This window comes from Lissotriton vulgaris, chromosome 6 (genome assembly GCF_964263255.1).
Source record: "Lissotriton vulgaris chromosome 6, aLisVul1.2, whole genome shotgun sequence".
Classification (NCBI taxonomy): Eukaryota; Metazoa; Chordata; class Amphibia; order Caudata; family Salamandridae; genus Lissotriton; species Lissotriton vulgaris.
In genome coordinates this window covers 1,325,908,546-1,325,925,001 of record NC_141694.1, presented here as the reverse complement: position 1 = coordinate 1,325,925,001, position 16,456 = coordinate 1,325,908,546, and positions in this window count along the sequence as shown.

Here is a 16,456-nt window from a genome sequence, read left to right as displayed (position 1 = left end):
GAACCAATCAAACACTCACACCCAGTCAAAAGATCTGGGTTTAATCCATCACTGTTCTTTAGCCCACTCTGCCACCCCAGTTCAGACATGGCTATATGCAAATCAGTCTGAACCTGCGCCTCATGGGAACAGTCCAGCCCGAACTGCCAAGCCATACCTTCCCTGGACCGGAAACAAGCTTCAGAGGACCGGTTTCTGGTATTCCAGCCGTCTTCAGCCCGGCTTGCTTGAATCCAGTGGCAAAGTGAGCAAGGGACTCACGTCTGAGCATACCCTGCCACACTTATGGCACCCAAAAGCGGTACAAAAGGGGGTGGTAATGGACGGAGCATCTGAACCAATCAAACACTCACACCCAGTCAAAAGATCTGGGTTTAATCCATCACCGTTCTTTAGCCCACTCTGCCACCCCAGTTCAGACATGGCTATATGCAAATCAGTCTGACCCTGTGCCTCATGGGAACAGTCCAGCCCGAACTGCCAAGCCATGCCTTCCCTGGACCGGAAACAAGCTTCCGAGGACCGGTTTCTGGCATTCCAGCCTTCTTCAGCCCGGCTTGCTTGAATCCAGTGGCAAAGTGAGCAAGGGACTCACGTCTGAGCATACTCTGCCACACTTATGGCGGCCAAAAGCGGTACAAAAGGGGGTGGTAATGGACGGAGCATCTGAACCAATCAAACACTCACACCCAGTCAAAAGATCTGGGTTTTATCCATCACCGTTCTTTAGCCCACTCTGCCACCCCAGTTCAGACATGGCTATATGCAAATCAGTCTGACCCTGTGCCTCATGGGAACAGTCCAGCCCGAACTGCCAAGCCATGCCTTCCCTGGACAGGAAACAAGCTTCCAAGGACCGGTTTCTGGCATTCCAGCCGTCTTCAGCCCGGCTTGCTTGAATCCAGTGGCAAAGTGAGCAAGGGACTCATGTCTGAGCATACCCTGCCACACTTATGGCGGCCAAAAGCAGTACAAAAGGGGGTGGTAATGGACGGAGCATCTGAACCAATCAAACACTCACACCCAGTCAAAAGATCTGGGTTTAATCCATCACCGTTCTTTAGCCCACTCTGCCACCCCAGTTCAGACATGGCTATATGCAAATCAGTCAGACCCTGTGCCTCATGGGAATAGTCCAGCCCGAACTGCCATGCCATGCCATCCCTGGACCGGAAACAAGCTTCCGAGGACCGGTTTCTGGCATTCCAGCCGTCTTCAGCCCGGCTTGCTTGAATCCAGTGGCAAAGTGAGCAAGGGACTCACGTCTGAGCATACCCTGCCACACTTATGGCACCCAAAAGCGGTACAAAAGGGGGTGGTAATGGACGGAGCATCTGAACCAATCAAACACTCACACCCAGTCAAAAGATCTGGGTTTAATCCATCACCGTTCTTTAGCCCACTCTGCCACCCCAGTTCAGACATGGCTATATGCAAATCAGTCTGACCCTGTGCCTCATGAGAACAGTCCAGCCCGAACTGCCAAGCCATGCCTTCCCTGGACCGGAAACAAGCTTACGAGGACCGGTTTCTGGCATTCCAGCCTTCTTCAGCCCGGCTTGCTTGAATCCAGTGGCAAAGTGAGCAAGGGACTCACGTCTGAGCATTCCCTGCCACACTTATGGCGGCCAAAAGCGGTACAAAAGGGGGTGGTAATGGACGGAGCATCTGAACCAATCAAACACTCACACCCAGTCAAAAGATCTGGGTTTAATCCATCACCGTTCTTTAGCCCACTCTGCCACCCCAGTTCAGACATGGCTATATGCAAATCAGTCCGACCCTGTGCCTCATGGGAACAGTCCAGCCCGAACTGCCAAGCCATGCCTTCCGTGGACAGGAAACAAGCTTCCAAGGACCGGTTTCTGGCATTCCAGCCGTCTTCAGCCCGGCTTGCTTGAATCCAGTGGCAAAGTGAGCAAGGGACTCATGTCTGAGCATACCCTGCCACACTTATGGCGGCCAAAAGCAGTACAAAAGGGGGTGGTAATGGACGGAGCATCTGAACCAATCAAACACTCACACCCAGTCAAAAGATCTGGGTTTAATCCATCACCGTTCTTTAGCCCACTCTGCCACCCCAGTTCAGACATGGCTATATGCAAATCAGTCTGAACCTGCGCCTCATGGGAACAGTCCAGCCCGAACTGCCAAGCCATGCCTTCCCTGGACCGGAAACAAGCTTCCGAGGACCGGTTTCTGGTATTCCAGCCGTCCTCAGCCCGGCTTGCTTGAATCCAGTGGCAAAGTGAGCAAGGGATGGGGTGAATGTATGACATTGTTCTACATTCTGTCCATCAACTGTGTTTTTTGCAATTTTCACCCTGAGTGTGCTGGGTATACTCAGACGTGAGTCCCAGGCTCTCCACACCACTAGAGTCAAGCTATCCAGGCTGATGAAGGCTGATAGCCAGAAACCGGTCCTTGGATGCTTGATTCCGGTCTGGGAAAGATATGGCTTGGTAGTTCGGGCTGGACTGTTCCTGTGAGGCACAGGGTCAGAGCTGATTTGCATATAGCCAGTGTCTAACCCAGGGTGGTGTGGAGTGCAAAAAAACGATGGATTTAGGCCCAGATTCTTGTACTGGGGTGAATGTATGACATTGTTCTACATTCTGTCCATCAACTGTGTTTTTTGCAATTTTCACCCTGAGTGTGCTGGGTATACTCAGACATGAGTCCCAGGCTCTCCACACTACTGGAGTCAAGCTATCCAGGCTGATGAAGGCTGATAGCCAGAAACCGGTCCTTGGATGCTTGATTCCGGTCTGGGAAAGACATGGCTCGGTAGTTCGGACTGGACTGTTCCCATGAGACACAGGGTCAGAGCTGATTTGCATATAGCCAGTGTCTAACCCAGGGTGGTGTGGAGTGCAAAAAAACAATGGATTTAGGCCCAGATCCTTGTACTGGGGTGAATGTATGACATTGTTCTTCATTCTGTCCATCAACTGTGTTTTTTGCAATTTTCACCCCGAGTGTGCTGGGTATACTCAGACGTGAGTCCCAGGCTCTCCACACCACTGGAGTCAAGCTATCCAGGCTGATGAAGGCTGATAGCCAGAAACCGGTCCTTGGATGCTTGATTCCGGTCTGGGAAAGACATGGCTTGGTAGTTCGGACTGGACTGTTCCCATGAGGCACAGGGTCAGAGCTGATTTGCATATAGCCAGTGTCTAACCCAGGGTGGTGTGGAGTGCAAAAAAACGATGGATTTAGGCCCAGATCCTTGTACTGGGGTGAATGTATGACATTGTTCTACATTCTGTCCATCAACTGTGTTTTTTGCAATTTTCACCCCGAGTGTGCTGGGTATACTCAGACGTGAGTCCCAGGCTCTCCACACCACTGGAGTCAAGCTATCCAGGCTGATGAAGCCTGATAGCGAGAAACCGGTCCTTGGATGCTTGATTCCGGTCTGGGAAAGACATGGCTTGGTAGTTCAGACTGGACTGTTCCCGTGAGGCACAGGGTCAGAGTTGATTTGGGTATAGCCAGTGTCTAACCCAGGGTGGTGTGGAGTGCAAAAAAACGATGGATTTAGGCCCAGATCCTTGTACTGGGGTGAATGTATGACATTGTTCTACATTCTGTCCATCAACTGTTTTTTTTTGCAATTTTCACCCCGAGTGTGCTGGGTATACTCAGACGTGAGTCCCAGGCTCTCCACACCACTGGAGTCAAGCTATCCAGGCTGATGAAGGCTGATAGCCAGAAACCGGTCCTTGGATGCTTGATTCTGGTCTGGGAAAGACATGGCTTGGTAGTTCGGACTGGACTGTTCCCATGAGGCACAGGGTCAGAGCTGATTTGCATATAGCCAGTGTCTAACCCAGGGTGGTGTGGAGTGCAAAAAAACGATGGATTTAGGCCCAGATCCTTGTACTGGGGTGAATGTATGACATTGTTCTACATTCTGTCCATCAACTGTGTTTTGTGCAATTTTCACCCCGAGTGTGCTGGGTATACTCAGACGTGAGTCCCAGGCTCTCCACACCACTAGAGTCAAGCTATCCAGGCTGATGAAGGCTGATAGCCAGAAACCGGTCCTTGGATGTTTGATTCCGGTCTGGGAAAGACATGGCTTGGTAGTTCGGACTGGACTGTTCCCATGAGGCACAGGGTCAGAGCTGATTTACACATAGCCAGTGTCTAACCCAGGGTGGTGTGGAGTGCAAAAAAAACGATGGATTTAGGCCCAGATCGTTGTACTGGGGTGAATGTATGACATTGTTCTACATTCTGTCCATCAACTGTGTTTTTTGCAATTTTCACCCCAAGTGTGCTGGGTATACTCAGACGTGAGTCCCAGGCTGTCCACACCACTGGAGTCAAGCTATCCAGGTTGATGAAGGCTGATAGCCAGAAACCGGTCCTTGGATGCTTGATTCCGGTCTGGGAAAGACATGGCTTGGTAGTTCGGACTGGACTGTTCCCATGAGGCACAGGGTCAGAGCTGATTTGCATATAGCCAGTGTCTAACCCAGGGTGGTGTGAAGTGCAAAAAAACGATGGATTTAGGCCCAGATCCTTGTACTGGGGTGAATGTATGACATTGTTCTACATTCTGTCCATCAACACTGTTTTTTGCAATTTTCACCCCGAGTGTGCTGGGTATACTCAGACGTGAGTCCCAGGCTCTCCACACCACTGGAGTCAAGCTATCCATACTGATGAAGGCTGATAGCCAGAAACCGGTCCTTGGATGCTTGATTCCGGTCTGGGAAAGACATGGCTTGGTAGTTCGGACTGGACTGTTCCCATGAGGCACAGGGTCAGAGCTGATTTGCATATAGCCAGTGTCTAACCCAGGGTGGTGTGGAGTGCAAAAAAATGATGGATTTAGGCCCAGATCCTTGTACTGGGGTGAATGTATGACATTGTTCTACATTCTGTCCATCAACTGTGTTTTTTGCAATTTTCACCCCAAGTGTGCTGGGTATACTCAGATGTGAGTCCCAGGCTCTCCACACCACTGGAGTCAAGCTATCCAGGCTGATGAAGGCTGATAGCCAGAAACTGGTCCTTGGATGCTTGATTCCGGTCTGGGAAAGACATGGCTTGGTAGTTCGGACTGGACTGTTCCCATGAGGCACAGGGTCAGAGCTGATTTGCATATAGCCAGTGTCTAACCCAGGGTGGCGTGGAGTGCAAAAAAACGGTGGATTTAGGCCCAGATCCTTGTACTGGGGTGAATGTATGACATTGTTCTACATTCTGTCCATCAACTGTGATTTTTGCAATTTTCACCCCGAGTGTGCTGGGAATACTCAGACGTGAGTCCCAGGCTCTCCACACCACTGGAGTCATGCTATCCAGGCTGATGAAGGCTGATAGCCAGAAACCGGTCCTTGGATGCTTGATTCCGGTCTGGGAAAGACATGGCTTGGTAGTTCGGACTGGACTGATCCCATGAGGCACAGGGTCAGAGCTGATTTGCATATAGCCAGTGTCTAAACCAGGGTGGTGTGGAGTGCAAAAAAACGATGGATTTAGGCCCAGATCCTTGTACTGGGGTGAATGTATGACATTGTTCTACATTCTGTCCATCAACTGTGTTTTTTGCAATTTTCACCCCGAGTGTGCTGGGTATACTCAGACGTGAGTCCCAGGCTCTCCACACCACTGGAGTCAAGCTATCCAGGCTGATGAAGGCTGATAGCCAGAAACCGGTCCTTGGATGTTTGATTCCGGTCTGGGAAAGACATGGCTTGGTAGTTCGGACTGGACTGTTCCAATGAGGCACAGGGTCAGAGCTGATTTGCACATAGCCAGTGTCTAACCCAGGGTGGTGTGGAGTGCAAAAAAATGATGGATTTAGGCCCAGATCCTTGTACTGGGGTGAATGTATGACATTGTTCTACATTCTGTCCATCAACTGTGTTTTTTGCAATTTTCACCCCGAGTGTGCTGGGTATACTCAGACGTGAGTCCCAGGCTCTCCACACCACTGGAGTCAAGCTATCCAGGTTGATGAAGGCTGATAGCCAGAAACCGGTCCTTGGATGCTTGATTCCGGTCTGGGAAAGACATGGCTTGGTAGTTCGGACTGGACTGTTCCCATGAGGCACAGGGTCAGAGCTGATTTGCATATAGCCAGTGTCTAACCCAGGGTGGTGTGGAGTGCAAAAAAACAATGGATTTAGGCCCAGATCCTTGTACTGGGGTGAATGTATGACATTGTTCTACATTCTGTCCATCACCTGTGTTTTTTGCAATTTTCACCCCGAGTGTGCTGGGTATACTCAGACGTGAGTCCCAGGCTCTCCACACCACTGGAGTCAAGCTATCCTGGCTGATGAAGGCTGATAGCCAGAAACCGGTCCTTGGATGCTTGATTCCGGTCTGGGAAAGGCATGGCTTGGTAGTTCGGACTGGACTGTTCCCATGAGGCACAGGGTCAGAGCTGATTTGCATATAGCCAGTGTCTAACCCAGGGTGGTGTGGAGTGCAAAAAAAACGATGGATTTAGGCCCAGATCCTTGTTCAGGGGTGAATGTATGACATTGTTCTACATTCTGTCCATCAACTGTGTTTTTTGCAATTTTCACCCCGAGTGTGCTGGGTATACTCAGACGTGAGTCCCAGGCTCTCCACACCACTGGAGTCAAGCTATCCAGGCTGATGAAGGCTGATAGCCAGAAACCGGTCATTGGATGCTTGATTCCGGTCTGGGAAAGACATGGCTTGGTAGTTCGGACTGGACTGTTCCCATGAGGCACAGGGTCAGAGCTGATTTGCATATAGCCAGTGTCTAACCCAGGGTGGTGTGGAGTGCAAAAAAACGATGGATTTCGGCCCAGATCCTTGTACTGGGGTGAATGTATGACATTGTTCTACATTCTGTCCATCAACTGTGTTTTTTGCAATTTTCACCCCGAGTGTGCTTTGTATACTCAGACGTGAGTCCCAGGCTCTCCACACCACTGGAGTCAAGCTATCCAGGCTGATGAAGGCTGATAGCCAGAAACCGGTCCTTGGATGCTTGATTCCGGTCTGGGAAAGACATGGCTTGGTAGTTCGGACTGGACTGTTCCCATGAGGCACAGGGTCAGAGCTGATTTGCATATAGCCAGTGTCTAACCCAGGGAGGTGTGGAGTGCAAAAAATCGATGGATTTAGGCCCAGATCCTTGTACTGGGGTGAATGTATGACATTGTTCTACATTCTGTCCATCAACTGTGTTATTTGCAATTTACACCCCGAGTGTGCTGGGTATACTCAGACGTGAGTCCCAGGCTCTCCACACCACTGGAGTCAAGCTATCCAGGTTGATGAAGGCTGATAGCCAGAAACCGGTCCTTGGATGCTTGATTCCGGTCTGGGAAAGACATGGCTTGGTAGTTCGGACTGGACTGTTCCCATGAGGCACAGGGTCAGAGCTGATTTGCATATAGTCAGTGTCTAACCCAGGGTGGTGTGGAGTGCAAAAAAACGATGGATTTAGGCCCAGATCCTTGTACTGGGGTGAATGTATGACAATGATCTACATTCTGTCCATCAACTGTGTTTTTTGCAATTTTCACCCCGAGTGTGCTGGGTATACTCAGACGTGAGTCCCAGGCTCTCCACACCACTGGAGTCAAGCTATCCAGGCTGATGAAGGCTGATAGCCAGAAACCGGTCCTTGGATGCTTGATTCCGGTCTGGGAAAGACATGGCTTGTTAGTTCGGACTGGACTGTTCCCATGAGGCACAGGGTCAGAGCTGATTTGCATATAGTCAGTGTCTAACCCAGGGTGGTGTGGAGTGCAAAAAAACGATGGATTTAGGCCCAGATCCTTGTACTGGGGTGAATGTATGACAATGTTCTACATTCTGTCCATCAACTGTGTTTTTTGCAATTTTCACCCCGAGTGTGCTGGGTATACTCAGACGTGAGTCCCAGGCTCTCCACACCACTGGAGTCAAGCTATCCAGGTTGATGAAGGCTGATAGCCAGAAACCGGTCCTTGGATGCTTGATTCCGGTCTGGGAAAGACATGGCTTGGTAGTTCGGACTGGACTGTTCCCATGAGGCACAGGGTCAGAGCTGATTTGCATATAGTCAGTGTCTAACCCAGGGTGGTGTGGAGTGCAAAAAAACGATGGATTTAGGCCCAGATCCTTGTACTGGGGTGAATGTATGACAATGTTCTACATTCTGTCCATCAACTGTGTTTTTTGCAATTTTCACCCCGAGTGTGCTGGGTATACTCAGACGTGAGTCCCAGGCTCTCCACACCACTGGAGTCAAGCTATCCAGGCTGATGAAGGCTGATAGCCAGAAACCGGTCCTTGGATGCTTGATTCCGGTCTGGGAAAGACATGGCTTGGTAGTTCGGACTGGACTGTTCCCATGAGGCACAGGGTCAGAGCTGATTTGCATATAGACAGTGTCTAACCCAGGGTGGTGTGGAGTGCAAAAAAACGATGGATTTAGGCCCAGATCCTTGTACTGGGGTGAATGTATGACATTGTTCTACATTCTGTCCATCAACTGTGTTTTTTGCAATTTTCACCCCGAGTGTGCTGGGTATACTCAGACGTGAGTCCCAGGCTATCCACACCACTGGAGTCATGCTATCCAGGCTGATGAAGGCTGATAGCCAGAAACCGGTCCTTGGATGCTTGATTCCGGTCTGGGAAAGACATGGCTTGGTAGTTCGGACTGGACTGTTCCCATGAGGCACAGGGTCAGAGCTGATTTGCATATAGCCAGTGTCTAATTCAGGGTGGTGTGGAGTGCAAAAAAACGATGGATTTAGGTCCAGATCCTTGTACTGGGGTGAATGTATGACATTGTTCTACATTCTGTCCATCAACTGTGTTTTTTGCAATTTTCACCCAGAGTGTGCTGGGTATACTCAGACGTGAGTCCCAGGCTCTCCACACCACTGGAGTCAAACTATCCAGGCTGATGAAGGCTGATAGCCAGAAACCGGTCCTTGGATGCTTGATTCCGGTCTGGGAAAGACATGGCTTGGTAGTTCGGACTGGACTGCTCCCATGAGGCACAGGGTCAGAGCTGATTTGCATATAGCCAGTGTTTAACCCAGGGTGGTGTGGAGTGCAAAAAAACTATGGATTTAGGCCCAGATCCTTGTACTGGGGTGAATGTATGACATTGTTCTACATTCTGTCCATCAACTGTGTTTTTTGAAATTTTCACCCCGAGTGTGCTGGGTATACTCAGACGTGAGTCCCAGGTTCTCCACACCACTGGAGTCAAACTATCCAGGTTGATGAAGGCTGCTAGCCAGAAACCAGTCCTTGGATGCTTGATTCCGGTCTGGGAAAGACATGGCTTGGTAGTTCGGACTGGACTGTTCCCATGAGGCACAGGGTCAGAGCTGATTTGCATATAGCCAGTGTCTCACCCAGGGTGGTGTGGAGTGCAAAAAAACGATGGATTTAGGCCCAGATCCTTGTACTGGGGTGAATGTATGACATTGTTCTACATTCTGTCCATCACTGTGTTTTTTGCAATTTTCACCGCGATGGTGAATGCAGCGATACCCCAAGAGAAACAATTCCGCAAGTATTTTGCAAACAAGTCAATGGCGTCAAAACTTTATCGCGCACAGGGTCTCCTTCCTCCTTTACTACGGGCATCGTGGGAGAATCAGTTCGTTGAAAGTCATGCAATAGAACAGAGCCCAGACTCGGTCGCCCAGTTTCGATGTCACCAGTGATCATTTTATGGACAATGGTCTCCAGATACAATTGAAGTGCCCCGATGGCGGCCATTACGGTCTTCAAGGACGGCTCACAATTCGTCCGATCCGCCTCCACTCGCTTGGTTCCAAGCATGGGCGGGTTCCTCAGAGAGCTGGGTCGTCTCCGGGAGAAGAGGCAAGAGCGGAGCGGACGGCAACGGAGGGTGCATTGACTGTCAGCAGTACGCCACTGCGAACGAGTTCCCCGGCCCAGCAGACCCGGGAGGTGGCAAATGGGTCGCCGGGGACGGGGACTCCCCCCCACAGCCACAGACAAAGCCTATCACCACTCCTTTAGTGTAAAACAGACCAGACGCTCGCCACCAAAAACAGGCCAGGATAACCTCCACTGCAAGAGACCGGACCCTGTCTGAGTCCCACGGCCGATGTTATTCAACTGCAACCTGGCTGGGCAAGTACTCGAGGCCCCGGCTCAGAAGCTGGGTTAGGCCGAGATCTGAAACACGACACAACTCCGTCAATCTGGGCGATAAAATTCTCGGGACCACACCGTCAGATTCAGTAACAGTTCATCCACACGGGGGTTGGGCGTAAAATCAGGATATCTGGCAGGATCATCAAGCAGCAGACGGAGGTCTGCGGAGCCGGGAGCCTATGCGGCCATCTTGGTTGCTGCGTAGCTCCTCCTCCCTTGGTCTTTTTTAAAATGTTATTTAGACCTAGCCAACTCAAAATGCATCTCGTTCTTCTTCTGAACAAAATATTTGCACATTTTTGGTCAGTCCATTTAATTGGTGAAATTGCCTTTTTAGGGACAAATTACAAAACCGCATTTCAGTCTCAGCATCAGATTAACAAATGGTGATGTTAGGCAATTTACCCTGTTTATGGCCCATTCACTGTCAAGTAGAGTATAAGATATTCTCAATGGAAAGAGCCAGCCGCATTGTAAAACAATTTAACAATGCTTGGTTTTCATTTTGATGTATAAAGCATCTGCTTCATTTGTGACATCTGTGGCAACTCGTTTTGGAGAATTGGATAAGTTTAAAGGCACGTTTCATGAAAGATTTGTTGTTTATGTTTAGCTGCAGAATAATTATGTATTCCTTCTGCAACTGTGCCTTTTTCTGAACACATATATTACTGGATATAAACAATTTCCTCATTTGTCCTTGCAGTCACTAGGACGATGATTTCAATGGTGCAGCAGGTGCAGTGGCACATGGGCCAAAAGGTTTAGAAACCCACTGAGCACTGATTATTGCAATATTTTACTGCTAAACACGCAGTCACAAGTGCAATTACTTTGCAGGCACTAGGGTCATGATTTGAATGGTGCAGCAGGTGCAGTGGCACCATCGCCAAAAGTTCTAGGAAACCCACTTAACATTGATTATTGCCATACTTTACTTCTAAACAAGCAGTCACAAGTAGAATTGCCTTGCAGGCACTAGGGTCATAATCTGAATGGTGCAGCAGGTGCAGTGGTACAGTGGGTCAAAAAGTCTTGGAAACCTACTGAACACCAATTATTGCTATATTTTACTACTAAACAAGCTGTCACATGTCGTGGCTTCGATCTGCCCCAAGATGGCAGCTTACTGATTTGGCTTCACTGGTTGGAGCACTGACTATCCATGTAATCCCGATCAGCGACATCGGGATGTAAATTCTCCGCTGGCGTGTGCTCAGCGGTAACCCTGGGCGCAGTGCTTCGCTCGATACACGGAGTGCACGAGTGTTGCCTACTTCGCGATTCGCAAAGCAGGCGTAGTAGGCAACACTATGCACACTCCGGGGATGGAGCGAAGTTGATCGCCACCGGCCTCCCTCCCGCCCTCTTCTACATGCCTAATTTGATTTAAAAAATAGTGTAAAAGTAAATTAAAAGCACTTACCTGATATGCGGCGTGCCGGGGCTACCTCTTCTGTTTCGCGCTGACTTCTTTCATCCAAATGCGCATGCGCGGGTGCCCGCACATGCAGATTTCTTGCAGGAAATGCGCATGCTCAACCCTATCCCCTATGGTATTCAACCTTTATGTCAAACCTCTAACCGAACTACTACAGCAGGAGAAGATCTACCACATGTACGCGGACGATACTCAACTTTACATCAAGATCACTTCCACTGAAGAGATAAAGATGATGAAACAAGCTCTCGAAAAAACGAGCTAACGACCAACTTCCTCAAGCTAAACTCGCAAAAAAAATTATTTCTTTTATTCTCCCTCCCTAAAAACCCTCTGGAGATAAAGGAATAGACCAAGATGATTACTGCTCTAAATTGCACGTCAATTCTGGTGGACTCCACCAAATCGCTGGGAATTACATTGGATAAGAACCGCAACATGCAAACACACATCAACCTGTTGGCCAAAAAACGCATGCTTTCACCTCAGCTATCTCAAACAAATGAAATCATTCATCAAGATCCTTGACCTCAAAACTGCAGTTCAGGCTTTAGTCATCTCGAGGCTGGAGTACGGATGTACCACCCTCTCTGGGCTTTCCAAAATTTCAACAGCCCCTTTAAAAGCCTGTCTCAACAGCAAGACTCCTAACAGAATCCAGGAAATTTTACCACATATCATCACACCTGAAGGCGATCAACTGGCTACCCTATAAAGCTAGAATCCACCTAAAGATGGCCTTCATCGCTCATAAAGCTCTACACTACAATACCCCCGAGTACCTATCCCTGAAACTTACTTTATCTAGAGGAAACAGACACTCTAGGAGCTCAGACAATCTACTTCTGAAACCCTCTCGCTTCAGCAGGAAAAAAACGTCTGACAGGGCATTCTCTGGAGCAGCACCAAGAATATGGAACTCGCTACCTCCGTGCATCAGGAACATTTCTTCTAAACCTTTATTCAAAAGGGAAGCTAAATCATTCCTGATGAGCAAATTCCTCCCTTAATTCTCCACATGCCTCACCATATGGAACCTTACCATTGCACCAACTATTTCACTGACTTGTATGGCACTGAACGAGTCTACTACTTCAAACTTGTTTCTACACTTCACCTAATGACACCTTCGCCACTATGACTTGCTCTTACTTGTACTTGTTCCTAATGCTACGAACAAATCATCTCTACTACTGCCTCTGCTACCTAGTGAACCTTGTTAAAAATGTTTTGATACTCTCTCTGCTATGTTTTGCAAAATGTTTTAATACCTACTCTGCTTTGTTTGTAAAGCGTTCTGATACCCTACTCTGTGTCTTGTTCGCACTATAGAACACTCTAAAAATAAATAAAAATTATGCCTGATGCTATGCTGATGATACTTTCTCCTCCGATGTTTCTTCGTTGGTAATGGTTCACCCGGTTTGATCCACATATGTTGCCGCTGAGTATGAACATAATTGTTAAAAACTTGCTCAACTCGTTGGCGGAATGCCATTTCTGTATTAGAGCTCTGGCCGCCCCTGGTTTTGGCCTTTTTCTGTTCAAATGTCTAACATCCTCTGTCATGTTCTATATGGCTCCTCCCATATCACTGTTTTCTATATTTGGGATTGACACTGGGAGTTTGGGTCCTAGTGTGGGTGGGTTTAGGGAAAGTGATGGGTTGGAGTACAATAATGTCCAATTATTGCAGCATTACTACATGAGCATCACTATTATTGTGAATTGTTGTAGCAGACTTGGGTTTCATTTTGCTTTATCCTTAAGGTTCATCACTTGGAACGTCCAGGGCCTTAACAATTATGGAAAATGCAAGCAGGTTCTTGCTTAATTAAGTCGTCACAAGACGAATATTATTTTGTTATAGGAAATGCATTTAGTGCCAGGTAAAGAACAGAAACTGCTTACTAAGTGGGGCACTCACCAATACTTTAATCCTACTCCTCCTATTCTAGGGGGGGTTGCTATAATTATTGGGTAACATGTTCCTTCTAGCCACCTTTGGACTATTGTTGACCCTGGTGGCCAATACCTGGTGGCGCAGGGACTTATTGTACACACACACAGTACATTGCTCAATACCTATGGTCCCAATGTAGACAGCCCTGATGTTTTTCCTGGCTTGCTGTACTACTGTATCGTACTTGGCCCAAACTCGATTATTTTGAGTGCGGATCACAAGCTGGTACTTGATATGGCTTTAGACTGCTTTAACCTGCATGAACGTCGCATCACCAAAACCCACAGAGCTTTTTATTTCTGCCATGGAACAGCTTGATCTGCTAGTTTTATGGCGATCGAGATATGGCATGACCCAAGAATATGCCGTTGACTTCACCATCCATGACACTTACTCAAGGCTTGATTTTTGGATGGGATCCCTGGACATTTTGTGTTGGAAGTGAGATATTCAACACCTCCCTAGAACACTTTCTGATTTTTCCACAGTGAGATTGCACTTAGGTTTGCCAAACAAATGGACATTTGCACCATTGTGGCGCCCTCAGCCAAAATGATTGTTGGATTCTGCTTGTGTTGAGAAAATTTGTGCTGCCATTTGGGACAATGTAGCTCTAAATAAGGACTCAGTGACATCACTTGCTGTGTTTTGGGAAGCCTTGGAATTTTTGGGGGGAATCCAAGGAGAGTGTGTTGCTAAGAGACATGGCATTCTCAAATCCATCCGGGGTAGACCGGCTAGGCTGGAACAGGAACTGCTTGCATTGAAATTACGATATGAGGAAACCAAGGACCTTACTCTCTTGGACAAAATAAGCTTGTTTTTGGTGGAGTTACAGGACGAGGCTCATTGGGAGGTTAAATTGTTAAGTAAACATTTACCAGCACGCAGATATGGGGAGGGTGATAATCAGGGAGACACTGTAGCCATGTTGATGAAACCTAGCTGGGCTACCAATCATGTTTATAGTCTAGACACAACTGATGGGCATTCAAAATATGCTTCTGAAGATATAATGAGTGGGTACGTCACTTTCTATCAATACCTGTATACCCCACAGTCAGAGGCAGATCCTACTGACATATTGGCTTAGCTAGACAAAGTAACCCTGGCGTGGTTGGATCAGGTGAAGCATGAGTTGCTATGTCAACCTCCTACCGAGAAAGAGATTAAGTGCATCATGTGTCAATTAGTTAATGGAAAAGCTCTAGGTAGTGACGGCCTTCCAATGGAATTTTATAAAGTGTATGCTGATGAACTGATGCCCATTCTTTTAGCTGTTTCTGAGAAGGCTTTTCAGACAGATCCGCTTCCATTGTCGATGCAGGAGTCCATCATAATCACACTTCTTCATCCTGGCAAAATCCCCTCTAGGTGTGAATCGTATCGTCTCCTATCCCTTATTAACGTTTGTTAGAAGTGAGGGTCTCTAGTTGGCACTGTTTGCACCTTTGTCCAAGTAGGGACCCTTCCTTCTAATCAGGGTAAGGGGGATACACTACTAAAATATCCTCTGCTCGCCCCCTTGGTAGCTTGGCATGAGCAGTAAGGCTTATCTCAGAGGCATTATGTAAAGCATTTGCACATAACCAACAGTAACACAGTGAAAACACTACAAAAGGAACCCACACCAGTTTAGAAAAATATCCACTACTTTATATATTAAAAACAAGACCAAAACAATAAAAATCAAACATACAGTACTTAAAATATGCACTTTACAAGAACAACCTTAAAATACAGTTCCTTGAAGTCAGTAGCTCTGTCTGGTGCTACAGCGGTGCTGAGAACAACAGAATCCAATAGTTCCGTCCGACTGCTTCAGTTGTGGTGTTGGCAGACTCGGAAACAGTGCCTTTTCATTGCAGCCGATCACGTTGGTGCGGGCCGGTCGTGGCAACCATTGCAGCTGCGGTGTGAAGCAGAGCGCTGCGGCGTGCGGTGCCCTCAAGTCGTGGTGCAGGCAGCGGCTCGGAGACGATCATCCAGCAGTGTTGGTGAGACCAGGGCTGCAGTGTGGAGTGAAGGCGGTGCTTGTGTCAGTGTTGACAGATCACTGTGCAGGTGACAGTGCCAGTTGCAGGTTGATGGCGTTGGTCGGTCCGGACTGTGGTGTGGGATGGGGACAGAACTCCTCCTAGCAGTTCTTCCAGCTCTTCGTCTTGGCATGTTCCTTGAGTTCAGTGAGTTCTCTAAAGTCTTTGATCTCCCTGAGACTTCCAACAGGAGACAAGCTCTACTTCAAGCCCTTGGATAAAACTCTAACAGCAGCATGATGAAAGTACAACCAAGTTCATTTCCTGCCCAAGACAGAAGCAGCAAGCAGCAGGCCAACACAGCAGAGCAGCAGCAAAGTGGCATCTCCTTTTGACAGCTTTTCCAGGCAGGTTCCTTAGTTCAGCAGTAATCTAAAGTTCTGGGTCTGGTCCCAGTATTTAAATTCAGTTTCTCTTTGTTCTTTTCGGCAGAGTGTGTCTGTGCTCAGCCCAAACCAGTTCTGTCCTCTCTGGTACAGCTTTCTGGTAGGAGGTGGAAACAGCATTGTCCAAGGCCAACAGGGCCTATTCAGGTGCAAGGAAAATCACTTCTGTAGGTGAGTAGTATCTGCCTCTTATAGTTACCCCTACTTTTTGCTGATGTTTCACTGTTTTCGACTTAGTTTGGCTGGGATCCTGCTATCCAGGACCCCAGCCTAGCTGGTTTCTCCTCTAAATTGATTGCATGTACTTTAGGTACACTCCAGACTGGATTCTGGGGTACTCTTATAAGTCCCTAGTATATGGTATAATATGTACCTAGGGCATACGTGCCCCAGAGGCCTCCCAAAGGCTGCAGCATGTATTGTGCCACCTAAGCATGGGACATTTTGCAAATCTGGCGTTCGCGAATTTGCGTATTTGCGAACTCGCAATCCGCAA